This window comes from Clytia hemisphaerica, unplaced genomic scaffold (genome assembly GCF_902728285.1).
Source record: "Clytia hemisphaerica strain Z4C2 unplaced genomic scaffold, Clytia hemisphaerica genome assembly, whole genome shotgun sequence".
Classification (NCBI taxonomy): domain Eukaryota; kingdom Metazoa; phylum Cnidaria; class Hydrozoa; order Leptothecata; family Clytiidae; genus Clytia; species Clytia hemisphaerica.
The window spans coordinates 578,562-592,380 of NW_027103737.1; the positions used below are offsets into that span (position 1 = coordinate 578,562).

Sequence of the window (13,819 nt, forward strand, 5' to 3'; positions counted from 1 at the left end):
GAATCTTTTTGATAATGGTGAAATATGAAATTGCATCAATATTTACAAAAAATTATAAATATTATACCGTTTCAACTAGATCTCGAAAGGATTAATGAGCTTAGAATTAAAAGAAAAACCTGCACAATAAAGTTTTCAAAAAAATGATTGACAATTGAAAATAAATTATGAAGAAACAATGAAAAGCTGAAGTTTGAAATAAATGAATAAATACTCTTAGGTTCCCAATAAACGAGGGGAGTTCGAAAATTTTAAGATTTTCAATAAACGGGGGAGGACCTAATTGCCAGGGGGGGTTTGAAATTGTAATTATGAAAATGCAAAAATGAGGTAAAGTCAGGCTATTTAGAGCAGAATAAGGGACACGCTCAAAAACACTTTGAGAAAAAAAGAAAGCGACGCATTCACGATTGCATCAGGGACACGCTCAAAAACACTTTGAGAAAAAAGAAAGACGAATCAGAGTCAGATGAAGAGTAGTTTATTTATTTATATATTGTTTTTATATGAATAGGAAATAAGAAACTTAATATAAATTATTTATAATTTTTTGGCTGGTAACCCAGGGCGTTTGCTTTTGCCTTTGCCAAGCACCCTACAAGTGTCCCATTCTTCATGCGATAGCACGCGGTTCATCAAACGGCGAATTGCTAATGGGTAGTCTGTTGAATTCTTAACTATCGAATCGAGTTCATTCTATGATAAAAGTAAATCCCGTTAATGATAACATTATAAATACCATACAATTTTTAATTCAAACCTAAATCCAATTGGGGTAAAATTTCTTGTTTGTTCTAAAAGTATAGTCTAGAAACAGCTCAAAAATGCCCAAGCCTCGAAAAACTGATCAACACTTTTCGAGTCAGCATAATATACAATATTTTAGTTGAAGTGGATAAACTTTAAACCCGGATATGTCGAGAGGTTTGTACTTAAAATTGACGTCATCATAATCGAAAGCGGTGTTGAATCCATGAAAAGCCTCTGAACTAAATTTCAGTGACACTTTTAAGATAAAAGGGATTAAAGCTCGAACAGAAGCCAATTATTGATAAAATAACTCACGTCGCTCAAATTGTGCTCTTGGAAGAAGTCTTCCATATCCAATTGTTGATTCTAAAAGAAAGAATTATTAAGCAATATATAATTTTTTTAATGGCAAATCCTGATAACCTTGCAGAAACGCTTGTATTTAAAATTAAACCTTTCATATCAAAGGCAGGTACTAACAATATCTACACACTAAATTTTCCCTGTTATTCGAAAGCTATAGGCTTTAAAAGGTGTCTTGTTGATTCAAAGAAAAATAGCAAAACAAAATAGTGCAAAAACTCAATCTAAACAAAAACAAACTTTTACGTAACATTTCTTGGTCAGTACTAAAGATCAGTCCCCACGTGTTACAGATTTTACTATCTTTGAGATTTCAGAGAGCATTAATAGACTTACAGGTCCATTATTTCGTCGCTCTTGATTTTTAGTTAACAAAGTTACGAGGTCAGTTAACGTCTTCACCCCCCTTTACAATTTATCGATGCGTTCATACAATCTTCAAAAAAGAAACATACAAAGATTCGAATTTAAACAAGTGGATAAATAAACTTTAAAGAAATAACAGGGGCTCTTTTATTTTGATGAAACCCGGACAAAGCGGTGTTGAAAGATTAAATTCCCTAGGGAAGGGGCTTCCTACCTAAGTGAGGGGGAGGGTCTTCATAAAATTGTGTTATAAATTTCAGAATCTTTCTTTCAACCTTAAAGGGACGGACTGAAATTTCTAGAGCCCCCTATATCAAAATGTATCAGAGGGGATAGGTGCATCCTACTAAATGTTTTAGAATCTGGCATAAAAAATGGAACTTACTCGTTATTTTGACCATTAACTTGGGGGCCAAGAATTGACATGTTGCTCCTAGGTGTCCTATATAAGGTGATTAAGAATCCATCAAAAAGAATCTTTGCAGTCTTTTTTATTGTTGTAAGTTGCCAGTTAGCTTTAGAAAAAGTTCAATAAATTGATAAATTTTTCATCTATTCTAAAGCCTTCTAGAGCTTTCATGGCCCTGCTCACTGAACATAATACTATTTTTACTCTTTATAAAATGAAATCTATAATATTATGAATTTTGAGTATAAAAGTAAAACAATAATGTAACCTACCAAATATTCAATCTGTCATTAATTGTGCTTGGTGGGTTATTGATAGCTGCGTTATTGATAGGAGGTGTACTACAAAGTGAATTGAAATAATTTTAAGAATGCCAGTCTTGGGAATGTCTCATTGTTATACAGAACTAAATAAAATGATAACCAATTAGAGGAGGACTGTACCAATAAGGTATAGCCTAAGGCTAAATTTGAAACTCCTATGTAGGGTTTGAAGCCACATATTTGCGCAGCCCACAATGTTTTCATACAAGAGCTGGATTGGAACTAACATTTATAAAATGGAAAAACAAATTATTGTCTCACATTCAATCCTTCAAATTTTAAGAAAGGCTGTCGATTTTTCTTACTTGTAAGGTTAAAGATTGGCTTAAAAACTCAACGGACAGTACATAGAATTGTTACTGAGCTTACAGACCTCTTCAAAAATAAACTGGTTAACATCCAATTAATCAGGATAATGATGCATTTTTCCTTTAATATTTAATACAAATATAACAATAGCGTTCAGTTTGAGGTCGTTGTTGTTATTTTCTGCCCGCGCAGTTTGATTATTCGCCCGATAGTGTCATTTGGGCCCGACGCGAAGCGAAGGGCGCAAATGGCACTAGAGGGCTAATAATCAAACTGCAAGGGCAGAATTAATGACAGCAACGAACGAAAATTTAACGCTATTACTATTATTATTCATATCAGACATTCAAACAACGTTTTTTTCTAGCGTCAACCAAGTCTTCTCGCTTCAATGCAATCTCTTCAACTAATTTTTAGCACCTTGCGAGCGGGCCGCAAATGACCAAAAAGTGTTTTTTTTTGACGTTATTTTAGTCTTTTCGCTTCAATGCAACTACTTCAATCAAATTCCGAGCGGGCCGCAAATGAAGTTATTGCCCTATACCCGGGCGGTTAATGATATTTCAGCCCTCTGAAGCCTGGCGCTTTAGTTTCCTTAGCGCGGGTATGACAATTTGAATCACAAAATCTTTCAATACTGCCCGCCGATTGAACCTTTAATGGCTTACTTAAAGACCGCTATATGAATAATAATAATGAATCTTACCCATAGTTTATATTGTTTGTGGCGCACGTAGGATTTGCCGTACCATTGAATGAAGGTGTCCTATAAAGATTATAAGGAAATCGTTTAACATAATGATAATGGTAATAAAAATATTAACATAGTGTAACCTACTATATGTTTTTCTATAAGCATAACGCATAACATGAGCATATATGTCAGCCTAAAATATTTTTCAAGTGGTCATTTTTATCTGTTTAAAAAAGTTTGGTAGAGGCCAACTAAAAAATAAGACATTCCACGGCTAGCTACATTCCACTGCTCCAAAAATCTGCACAAATTTTTACAAAATTTCTGAAATTTCATTAAAAACTTGGGTCGGGGTGAATCATAAGCATAATTCTTAAGCATATAACAAGCATAAACTATACCTGAATGCTTTGAGAACTTAAGCATACACGAGCCTGACCAAGGGGCATACACTTGCTTATAAAAAAAACATGTATGTTTCAGAGCTCTGGCTCAATATGAAAGTATAAAATTGACCCCAATATTTGATACTTACAAATTTAGGATTCCGTCAAGGATATTATCTTGTTGTGGGCTGCTGAAAAACAAAAGTTTGATCTGAGTAGAAAGCACTAATCATAGATACTCTAAATGATTTGAAAAAAGTAGAACATATTTTTACAGAAAATTTGAAAAGAAATAAAAATTACTACACTACACTCACAATGAAGGTGAAGACAATGTAGCCAAACCAGCAATTCCAGATAAAGATTGGTTAAGTCTAGTAAAAAAAAAGCATATAAGTAGTAGAATGTAAACATTGCGTGAACCACGTGTCATTAAAGAGAACAATTTTTACTTGGCTTGGGATGAATTATAAGCATGATTCATAAGCATATATATAATAAGCATAAGCAAAGCCTGGATGATTTGATAAATTAAGCATACACGGCATACACTTACTTACAAAAAAACATGTACAAATTTCGTCAGTACTTTTATGTCTCTTTAAGATAAACCTCAGACTTACAAAAAGAGATTGATTTTTGAAGAAAGACAGTTGTAGCTGTTATTAAACGAAAATACACCATAACAAACAATAGCACACGGATGGAACCAAAATATCCAAAAACTTACATTGATTGACCTGTGAATCCGGGCCAGTTTATATTTCCACCAAATTGATTGCTGTAATGATAAAAATTATGTATGATTTTTCTGTGATAAGGGGCCGTCCACATAGTACGTATGCACTAAAATGTCGAAAATAGAGTACCCCCCCTGTACGCAAGCGTACGCAAATGGCTATACCACCACTGGTAAGTACGTACTTTTTTATTCAGCTCCCTCCCCTCGGTTGAAGAAAATTTCGAATTCAAATCGTTTGGATTATCTATGTATTTTATACATGTATACATGAAACTCAATGTATATCAAGAACAAGTATAACAAGTGTAAAAGTCGACAAAACAACAGAACAAGCGAAAAAGGGTAACGAGAAATTTTTCTCTGTGTACGTACATTTTCCTTTACCCCTCCCCTCCCACTGTATGCAACCATACGCTTTTGAGAAGACTCCCTTCCCTTCTAGTGCGTACGTACTATGTGGACGTCCCCTAAGCATAACAGTTACAAGCATATGTAGGCTCAGTTTTTGCCACCCAGACGAGACATGGACACTGTAATTTAAATGGTACAAAAAATAGCTGTTTTTTCAAAAATGAAACCTACTTATAAAGTTGAGCATTATTGGTGCTTGTGGCAAAATTTTGTTGATGGTTCGTAGGTGTCCTGTAAGGAAAATAAGATTTAAAGAGGTCGATGGTAGATAATGACTTTTCATTCAAATTCACCAAAAGTAGTTCTTGCCAAAATCAAACTGATCACTGCCTTGCAAAAATAAGTTCTTTACAAATAAAACAATTTTGTCATGACGTTCTAAATTTCCAAATTATTGTCTCAATTAGGTACTTAGGACACAGTTGCCTACCAAAATCAAAAATGGTTAAATCCTAAAAAGCAATCTGATAAAACTTACTGATGCAATCGTTGAACATTGCCAATTGAAGTTATTGTTAGATCCCTATAATAAAAAATAAGCTAAAATATTTTTGGCCAGATGCTTTGCTGTTTTCAAGCTAGTATTTCATAATTTGGAAGAAATAAATACATGATTCGATAAATTCAGATTATCCCTTGCATATTATAAAAAACTGTATACAAAAGAAAACCATCCAATCATCTTTAACAAAAGATGACTTACGTGTATGTTTGGCTTGAACTGGTACCACTACCTCCAGGAATGCTCCTAAAATAAATTAATATTTTATTGTTGGGGCTATTTATAGAAACTATTAAAAATCTTATGACTTATCAAATGATATCCTGCCATCAAAGTTTAAAAGGGGGAAGTTGTTTTGTAGGCTCTCTTAATTCTATAACTGTAAAACCAATCACGCAAACTTACGAAGTGCTAACGCCAGCCAAAGATCCAGCATCGTTTTGGGTAGCTTGACCAGTTATCTGATGAATGCTGTGGTTTCTGAAAGATCAAATTATTAGTGTTTTAAAAGGAATTGAGTAACTTGCCTATATGGCTTCGCAATTCTTAAGTGAAGACTCTAATATGGCATACCTTACAAAGTTTCAATTGAATTAAGTGTAACAAAATTCATTCCTTGCTATAAATTGTACCTTAAAAACAGTCAAATTTATTAAAGAATTTCTCATCATCACAAATTTATGAGCAAAAAGAATTCAAAAAACACTGCCAGACTGTTACTTATTTAGATAACTAAATGATCTAAACTATTGAGCTAAAAATATCACAGTATGGATAACAGAATTAAAATCTATCTAAAAATAATTATAAGCTATTACACTGGTTCTTACAATTCTGAAATAGCTGTTGAGTCAACAGTTAAAAGATCGTTCAATAACTTTTCCTGGGCTACTTTGGTCTGTAACTGAAAGTGATTGAAAAACTATTTTAAATGTTTGTCTTATTATAGAAATCTGAAATAGTCAATTACATTCTTTAAACATTGGAATTGTTCATAGTCAAAACCTAGACATAATAATAAACTGGATCATGATCTATGAAAGAAAAAGAGTATCTTCTTTTTTAGATTTTGGTTTATCAACCTTTTTCTTTGACTTCTCGCAAACAATACTGTCGATGTCTGTTTCGAATTCTGAAAGTAAAGACCACAAAAAAAGAGAGGAAAATTAATAGAGTGAAAGGCAGACCAAGACTCATAGACAGACATCCTTCATCCTTACTAGCAAAAATGTATATACCTGAGTCTATTTTGCGTTTGGCATGTTTTCGAGCTTGTTTGGTTGTTGTGGTGTGGGCTGTGTCTGGGAGAATGGAGGTTTGATAGTGCAGCGCTTCTCTTTCTGTTTCTAAAAAAACAATTTTTAATAACAATTTTAGTAACCTAGCTAAATAGTATTTTGTGATATGTCATGAATAAAAATCTAAGGAATAGTACAAAAAAAGAAATTACACTACCACTCAATAGATAGTTTTCACCGTAGTACTGTGAGATCGGGTAACTTGTATCAGTATTGGAGGGTTGGAGGGCTATGCATGTTAGCCTCCACTGATGCAAGTTACCCAATCTCACGGTAGTCGACTAGTCGGCGGGTTGAGCAGCAGAAATCTTGAATTTTTTTGTTATAAAGCGTTAAATTTGATATTGACATTATTGACATTTCAAATAAGCAATTTTAAGAGAATAAACTTATTAAGGTATGTGTACACCTTTTTTCCGATTTTTTGTCAAAAAATTTTTCTTCAGTCAAAGTGGAAGAAAAGTTACTGGATTTCATCTTGGTAAAATCGCGATCTTAAAATCTTTTTTTGATCCAGAGTTATAACCATTCTTATGATGGATTATTTACTCTAATAATTGTCTCTTTCAGAAACAACAAAGAGAAAAGAGAGAATTCAGCTGATGTTTATTCTCACATCTATTGAATAGTAACATTTTTGACACATTTCTCTGATTACTTATTTAACAGTAATTATCTCGTCAAAAATTTCAAATTGATGTAGAAAAAAATGAAATTTTACCATACCATACTACTTTTAACGAGGTTAAAGTCACCCATAGCATTTAGCTATGAACTTAATTTTTTTTTTATATTTTCGGCAAAGAATTGAACTAAAAAAATGTCTTAGGATTTTTTTTCTAATCGTGTTAAAGCTTCACAAGTTCAGGTTAAGTGGAAAAAAATCGAGAAATGAATGATTTTTTTCCAAATTTTAACAATTTTTAAGTTTTCTCGAGTTAAAGTCGATCCAAAAAAAAATCCTAAGACATTTTTTTGGTTCAATCTATTGGGAACATAGTATCGAAATTATTTTTTCAAATTTCAAAAGCTATGGGTGACTTTAACTTCTTTGAAGTAGGTAAGGTTAAAATTCTTAAGATTTTAATTATATCCTGCCCAGTTTTTTTAAATTCAGCTGAAACTTTTACCATTAGAAAGAGAATATTATTGGCTTTCAGAAAATATATACTTTTGGTGTATAAAAATTTGTTGTTCTAAAGATATGATCAATTAAAGAGAATGTGTCAGGGAAGGTGAACACGTACCTTAAACAACTGTTTTATCCTCCCATGATGAACAACCCCACCAGCTTCCATGGTTATAGCATCCCCTACTTCTTGACTCCCATTTGCGTTTGCGCCCCACCCAATGTTTTTGTTGCTTGTACAAGCGAGTGATACACCTGCATCCGACCAATAGATAACTGCCTACATATTCTGTGAATAAAGATTGGAAATTTATTAGTATATCATGAAAATGCTATATGTGGTGGTCAAGCTTCTTTTGGAAAATCACCCCCAACAACAAATGCAACATGACCATGGCATAAAACATGAACATAACAATACACATATGATAATAAAATACCCAAGAAATAATCCATGAGACAAAAAATATGTCGTTTAAATATAACTGGAACTAAATAGAACCAAATGAAAACTTTCTTTGCCAAAATGACAAATTTTTAAAGCGACAAAACCTAGGCTGATGCCGAACCGACCAACATCAATTTTGTAATCGTTTCCCCCTGATTCATGATTTCCCGATTTTGTTAGAAAGCGTTGAAACATAGTAGACTTAGACTTTTTATGAAAACACTCAACAAGATAAATAGACAAATTAAAGAACACTAAATACATACCAATTATTGTATTTTTTGGTTACGTCCAAAAATTTGAGTGATTGTTCACAGAATTGGTGATGATAAAGAATGAAAAGGATGAAAATGAAAAAGAGCGCCTTTTTTCAAAAAACCTTTTTTCGGACCTCAAGGACAGAGTTTACCCGAGTCATTCGGGTAAAGATTATTAAAGATGGGGCGTAATACCCGAGTTAATGAGGTATAACCCAATTTACCCGAGAAAAATTGTCACGTGACTTTCGAAAGCCAATCACGTACATAATTTTAAAGATAAAAAGGTGCATAAGCGCGGGAAAAAGATGAGTCTTTTATAAAAAAATAATGGAGGTGCTTCGCGTTGGCGATATTTACTTCTGCGCGGACTGTTTGCAACAGATTAAAAAGAAATTCAATGCCCAGCGGCACTTTAATGATATTCATAAGTCATTACCTTCGAGGGTTGAAGAAGTGGAACCCATTCTTGGTGGTGAAGCTATAGAGGTTGATGAACTTGATAATGGTGGTATTGATTATGATGATGAGCTGGAAACCGTCTCAGAAAATGATATTGACCAGCTTTTACTAAATACCTTGCGTCTTACGCTACGTCAACTGGCCAACACCAACAGCAATGAATCAGATGAGGATTTGGATGAAAGTGATGATGATATTGATGAAAATGGGCTTTCAATTGAAGATGATTGGGTGTTTCCTGGATGAAAGATTTCTATTAAAGAGCATGCATCAAGTGTTCTTGGTAATTAATTAATTAATTAAAAATCCCATTTCTCAACGGTGCCTATGTGGCTGAAGTTTAACTCTCAATATTCTTTGAGCTTAGTTACTTTTAGCCGATAATTCGAGAGGGAGTTAATATTAATTTTTCGCCCAGCACTTTTCAAAATCTTCTCGTTATTATAATATGCTTCTTTCCCGGGGGGGGGGGGGTTCTTAGACAAATAGAGGGTACGGCATGTGCCGCCCTTAAGGGTACCTTTTTTGGACTTTCAAAGTCCCGCTAATAGTCGGAAAAATCAGAAAATCAAATTTTAGTCCCACTAAGGCGGGTCGGAAAATTAGGAAAATTTCAACTTTTTACCCCCTGAAAGATAGAAATTTGGTCGAAATTGGTCAAACTCGCCCCGCTAAGGGTCGTAAAATCCTCAAAAATGTTCTTTGTTTTCTCCTTTTCAGTCCCAGTAAGGGTCCAAAGTTCGAAAGTCGGGCGGCACCCCCCGTCAACTCGCAACCCTAGTACCCCCCCCCCCCCTTTAAAGCTATACATAATTCAGTAAAAACCGTGGGAAGGGTTAAGCATCACACAAAATATGTTTTGCACTTACCTTAACTCACCACAGATCCCTGAGATGTACTGAACATTTTTATATCTCCTTTTTTTTTACTTGTGTAGGATATAGTGTGCACCATCGTATTTCAGATGAGGCCTTGACAGATTTGTTAAAGTTGTTGGAATTACATATGCCGGAGGAAAGTAAAGCGTTATTGACTATTAAGGTATGATAAATTCTTTCTGAGCTTTGAACTATCTACAGCTCAATTGCAATTGCAAATTGTTTCAGCTTAAAATGTAAATTTATTTTCGCAAATTACTTGAATAAAACTATTATTTTTAGTAAATGGAACAGAGAAGAGACAAATCAATTGACGATGAAAGTTTTAAATTTGTAAAGTATTGTGAAAGATGTCACGTTATTTGGCCTGAACATGTCATAATTTGCAACACCCATGGTTGTGATGGGTAATTTTTCATTCTCATTTTCATCTTCTTAAGATACTGTCTTTATAGATACAGTCGGTAATTTTCCGCCTTCGAGCGCGACATTTTTTAGATATTTCCTCTCATTTTGACTGAAGACCGTAAGCGTTGTTGGAGTGGACTAAAAACTGGGTACGAGTTTGATTTAGCTCCGTTTTTGTATCTATAAAAAATACATTCTCACTTGAAATCGAAAATGTATTTGCCACATTCGTTTTTTGTGCTTCTATTACAGTAAAAGATATATTGGTGATCCGAAAAACAAGAGGAAAAAGTGCTACTTTACAACATGTTCAATCGAAGATCAGATTAAAAAAATTATCAAAAGTATGTAATGAATTATATGCAATTTTTAGTAAAGCAAATTGCCTCTAAATGTCTGTATAAATATCTAGCGCAAAAAGCTTTCTGATCTCGAGGTAAGATTAATGTCTATTTTTGCTTTGAAAATTATCCAGGAGAAGGTGTATGGAATAAATTGTGCAATACATTTGAAAGGCGATCCAAAATTGAAGAACCATCTCATATTTGTGACATAATTGATGGTAAAAAATACCGTGAATTATGCAGGATGGGTGGGTTTCTCTTTCAAAATCACAACCTCACTTTGACGTTCAATACTGATGGAGCAGTTATCCACAAGTCGTCAAAGATTGATATCTGGCCCCTGTATGCCGTAATCAACGAACTTCCGCCAAGTCAGAGGTTCGAAATAGAAAACGTCGTTATCTGGGGAATTTTGGCAGGGGAAGGGGAAACCGCCAACAATGACGTTCCTTGAACCTTTTGCCAAAGAAATGAAACATCTTTACTCGACTGGTAAGATTTCACTAGTATCAAAATCTTTTTAGAATATACAAGTGACCGTGTAGAATCTTTTGATATACATCCTGAAATCGCTTGCCATCAAATAAAGTTCAAGCAACTTAAAATTGACCGTATCATCAATTGATTCGTTCCATATTTTTTTCTAAATCCAAGTTTGGCTGCGGTCTTCTGCACCAGCACTCATATTTTCTATTTTTCTGAATCTATTACAAGGTTTGACAACACGAGCCAATGATGAAGAGATTAATATTAAAATTGCTGCTGTCGCTGGATCCCGCGACCTACCTGCTAAATCGGAATTCCTATGCATGATTGGACATAACGGAGCTTATGGCTGCAAGGATTGTTATCTTAAAGGTATTTTTGACTAGAGAATTCATACGTATCCACTGGCCTCATTTTATCTATTTTTCTTCATAAGTAATTAAATTTAGATCAAATTAGCATTTTAATTACATCCTTTTCTGTATTATACTCTATTATGCTTTTGTACCATAGGCAAAATATTTTGACACCTAATACTTGATGTTTTCTTTTAAAAGGAGACCACGTTCCAAACAAAAAGGGATATTCACATTATTAACCTTTTGATGAATCGACTCTGGAGCGAAAAGATGAAGATTTTTTATCAGATGCACGTAAAGCTATTGAAACTGGGAGACCGGTAGGATAATAATTTAACCTTCAATATTTCTGACTTCTGAAAAAGTATCGTGTTAAGTTGACAAATTTCAGATATTTATATACTTTGGACGCCTTTGTAAATTGAATTGATTTTAAAAGTTCTTCCAATTCTTTTATTTTGTCTTAGGTCAACGGTATCAAAGGTGCTTCGTTTCTAATGACTTTACCAATATTTAGCGTCAGAAGTGGTATTGTTGTCGATTATATGCACGGAATATTACTTGGGATTGGGCGAACACTTTTAAACTTATGGTTCGAAGTTACAGATCACAAGAATTATTTTAAAGATAATAAGTTATACCCGGCATATCTCATAGGTCACGATGTAAGTATCACATTTCTTTACCTTTTCCAACCTTCTTCCTTATAAAGAATTATTGTATGATGTGTTTTTTTTCGAAATGTTCTTTGATATATACATATAGAATCTTCTCATATTTTTGCATTCTATTAGAAAAATGAATTTTGCTTATTCTAATCTAAGATTGACGAAGTTGACAAAAGACTATTGAAAATGCAACCACCGGACTGTATTAGCAGAAGACCACGTCAAATTTCTGGTAATATTAGACACTTGAAAGGTGATAAATCTTTACAGAAAAATGAATGTTACTTAATCCAAAACAAATTTTAATCCACGTTTCAATTTGAGCTTTCATCTTTGAAATTCAACTTTTAATGCCCATATTAAAACTAAAACATACCAAACTAAGGGGGTGGGTTGGGTAATCTATGAATGTGATTGATGACTATCATGAAATAACTACATTTCCCCTTACAGCAAATGAACTTCGTTCCTGGATACTGTACTATGCTCTACCATGTCTGAAAGATATTTTGCCACACGACTACTGGAACCATTTTTCGTTATTGTCAGAAGCGCTTCATATCATACTTAGTGATTCTATTTCGCACAACGATCTCAATGATGCAAGAACTTATTTTTCTTTGTTCTACAAAGATTTCTCTGCATTATATCGTAAGTACATGCACGCATTTTACTCAAGTTAAGTGTCTCATAGTATTACCTTCTCCCGGGTCAACGCGTAAGGGGAATTGATATAAGGGTGTGGGTCGTCTATCAAGGTATTTTGACTTGGCATCACAATCGGCACAGGTTAGAAATTGTGGTCAAAATTGTTCTCCAAGTGCTGTTCGCTACTCCATAACGATATGTATAGGCATAAGTTTTTGTTGTATTTTTTTCATTTGTCTTATCAAATCCAGAATTTAATCTCGGCAAATGTGGGTTAAACGTTCACAACCTCTGTCACCTTTGTGACTATGTTGAATGGTGGGGTCCAGCTTGGTGTTGGTCTTCCTTTGTATTTGAAAATTTAAATGGTGAAGTATTTAAGAGAGTCCACGGAACAAAAAATGCTACTCTTCATGTAATCAAAGACTTAAACGGGACATAAATACTACATTTTTTTTGTTTGTTTTTTTTTTTACTTTGCATCGTCTTATCTGTATTGACTTTGAGAAGCAAACACGTCAAAAATAAAGCTTGTCATTTTGAAAAGTTGTAATTGTAATTGTAATTTAACTTAATTTTCAACCGTTACGTTAGATCGGACAAAAACATTTATTTTTACGATAATGTATTCCAATAAAACGAAGCTATCAAAGAAATACAGTGAATTCTTCTCATCTAGATTTTAACAAGATTTGCAGCAATCAAAGAGGTCCGAGAAAAGTTGTTGTCTGGAAAAACACGGCCCATAATGAAGAATTTTTTGCACTCTTTGTCATTTAAAGAAAAGTAAGTGTCCTTGCACTGTTGATATTTTCATTGATATAGGGTAATAGGATGTTTTTCTATCATTTTTACGTCAGAGACATACTTACAAAACATACTGTATTCATAAAAGTATTCCAGTGTACGTATTCTATAAACGTGAAACAAACAACATAAACAACTTGAAGTGACGCTGAAAACCTTTTTCGCATTTTAGTAAGAGAGATTGGGAAAGTATCAAAGATGACGTTTCAGTGAGTGGAAAACTTTCAAAAGATACTTACTCCTGTTATCGAAGAGGAACGCTACTTGTAAAGGGAAGAAGATATAAACGTTCAACAAAAGCCATCAACAGCGTTGTCCTTGTTTCATTAAACTCAACGTCTTTTGTTTTCCAAATCGATTTCACCGTCGAGC

At 33.8% G+C, this 13,819-nt stretch overlaps 1 long non-coding RNA gene across 1 annotated transcript; it reads right to left on the reverse strand.

Moving 5' to 3' along the window:
* Positions 1-1,065: 1,065 nt before the first annotated feature.
* Positions 1,066-2,230, reverse strand: LOC136805145 (uncharacterized). The gene is made up of 4 exons (XR_010846346.1): positions 2,161-2,230; positions 1,865-1,921; positions 1,450-1,549; positions 1,066-1,116 (listed from the first exon to the last, which is right to left on the reverse strand). It is a non-coding gene; the product is annotated as an uncharacterized lncRNA (long non-coding RNA).
* Positions 2,231-13,819: the final 11,589 nt, after the last annotated feature.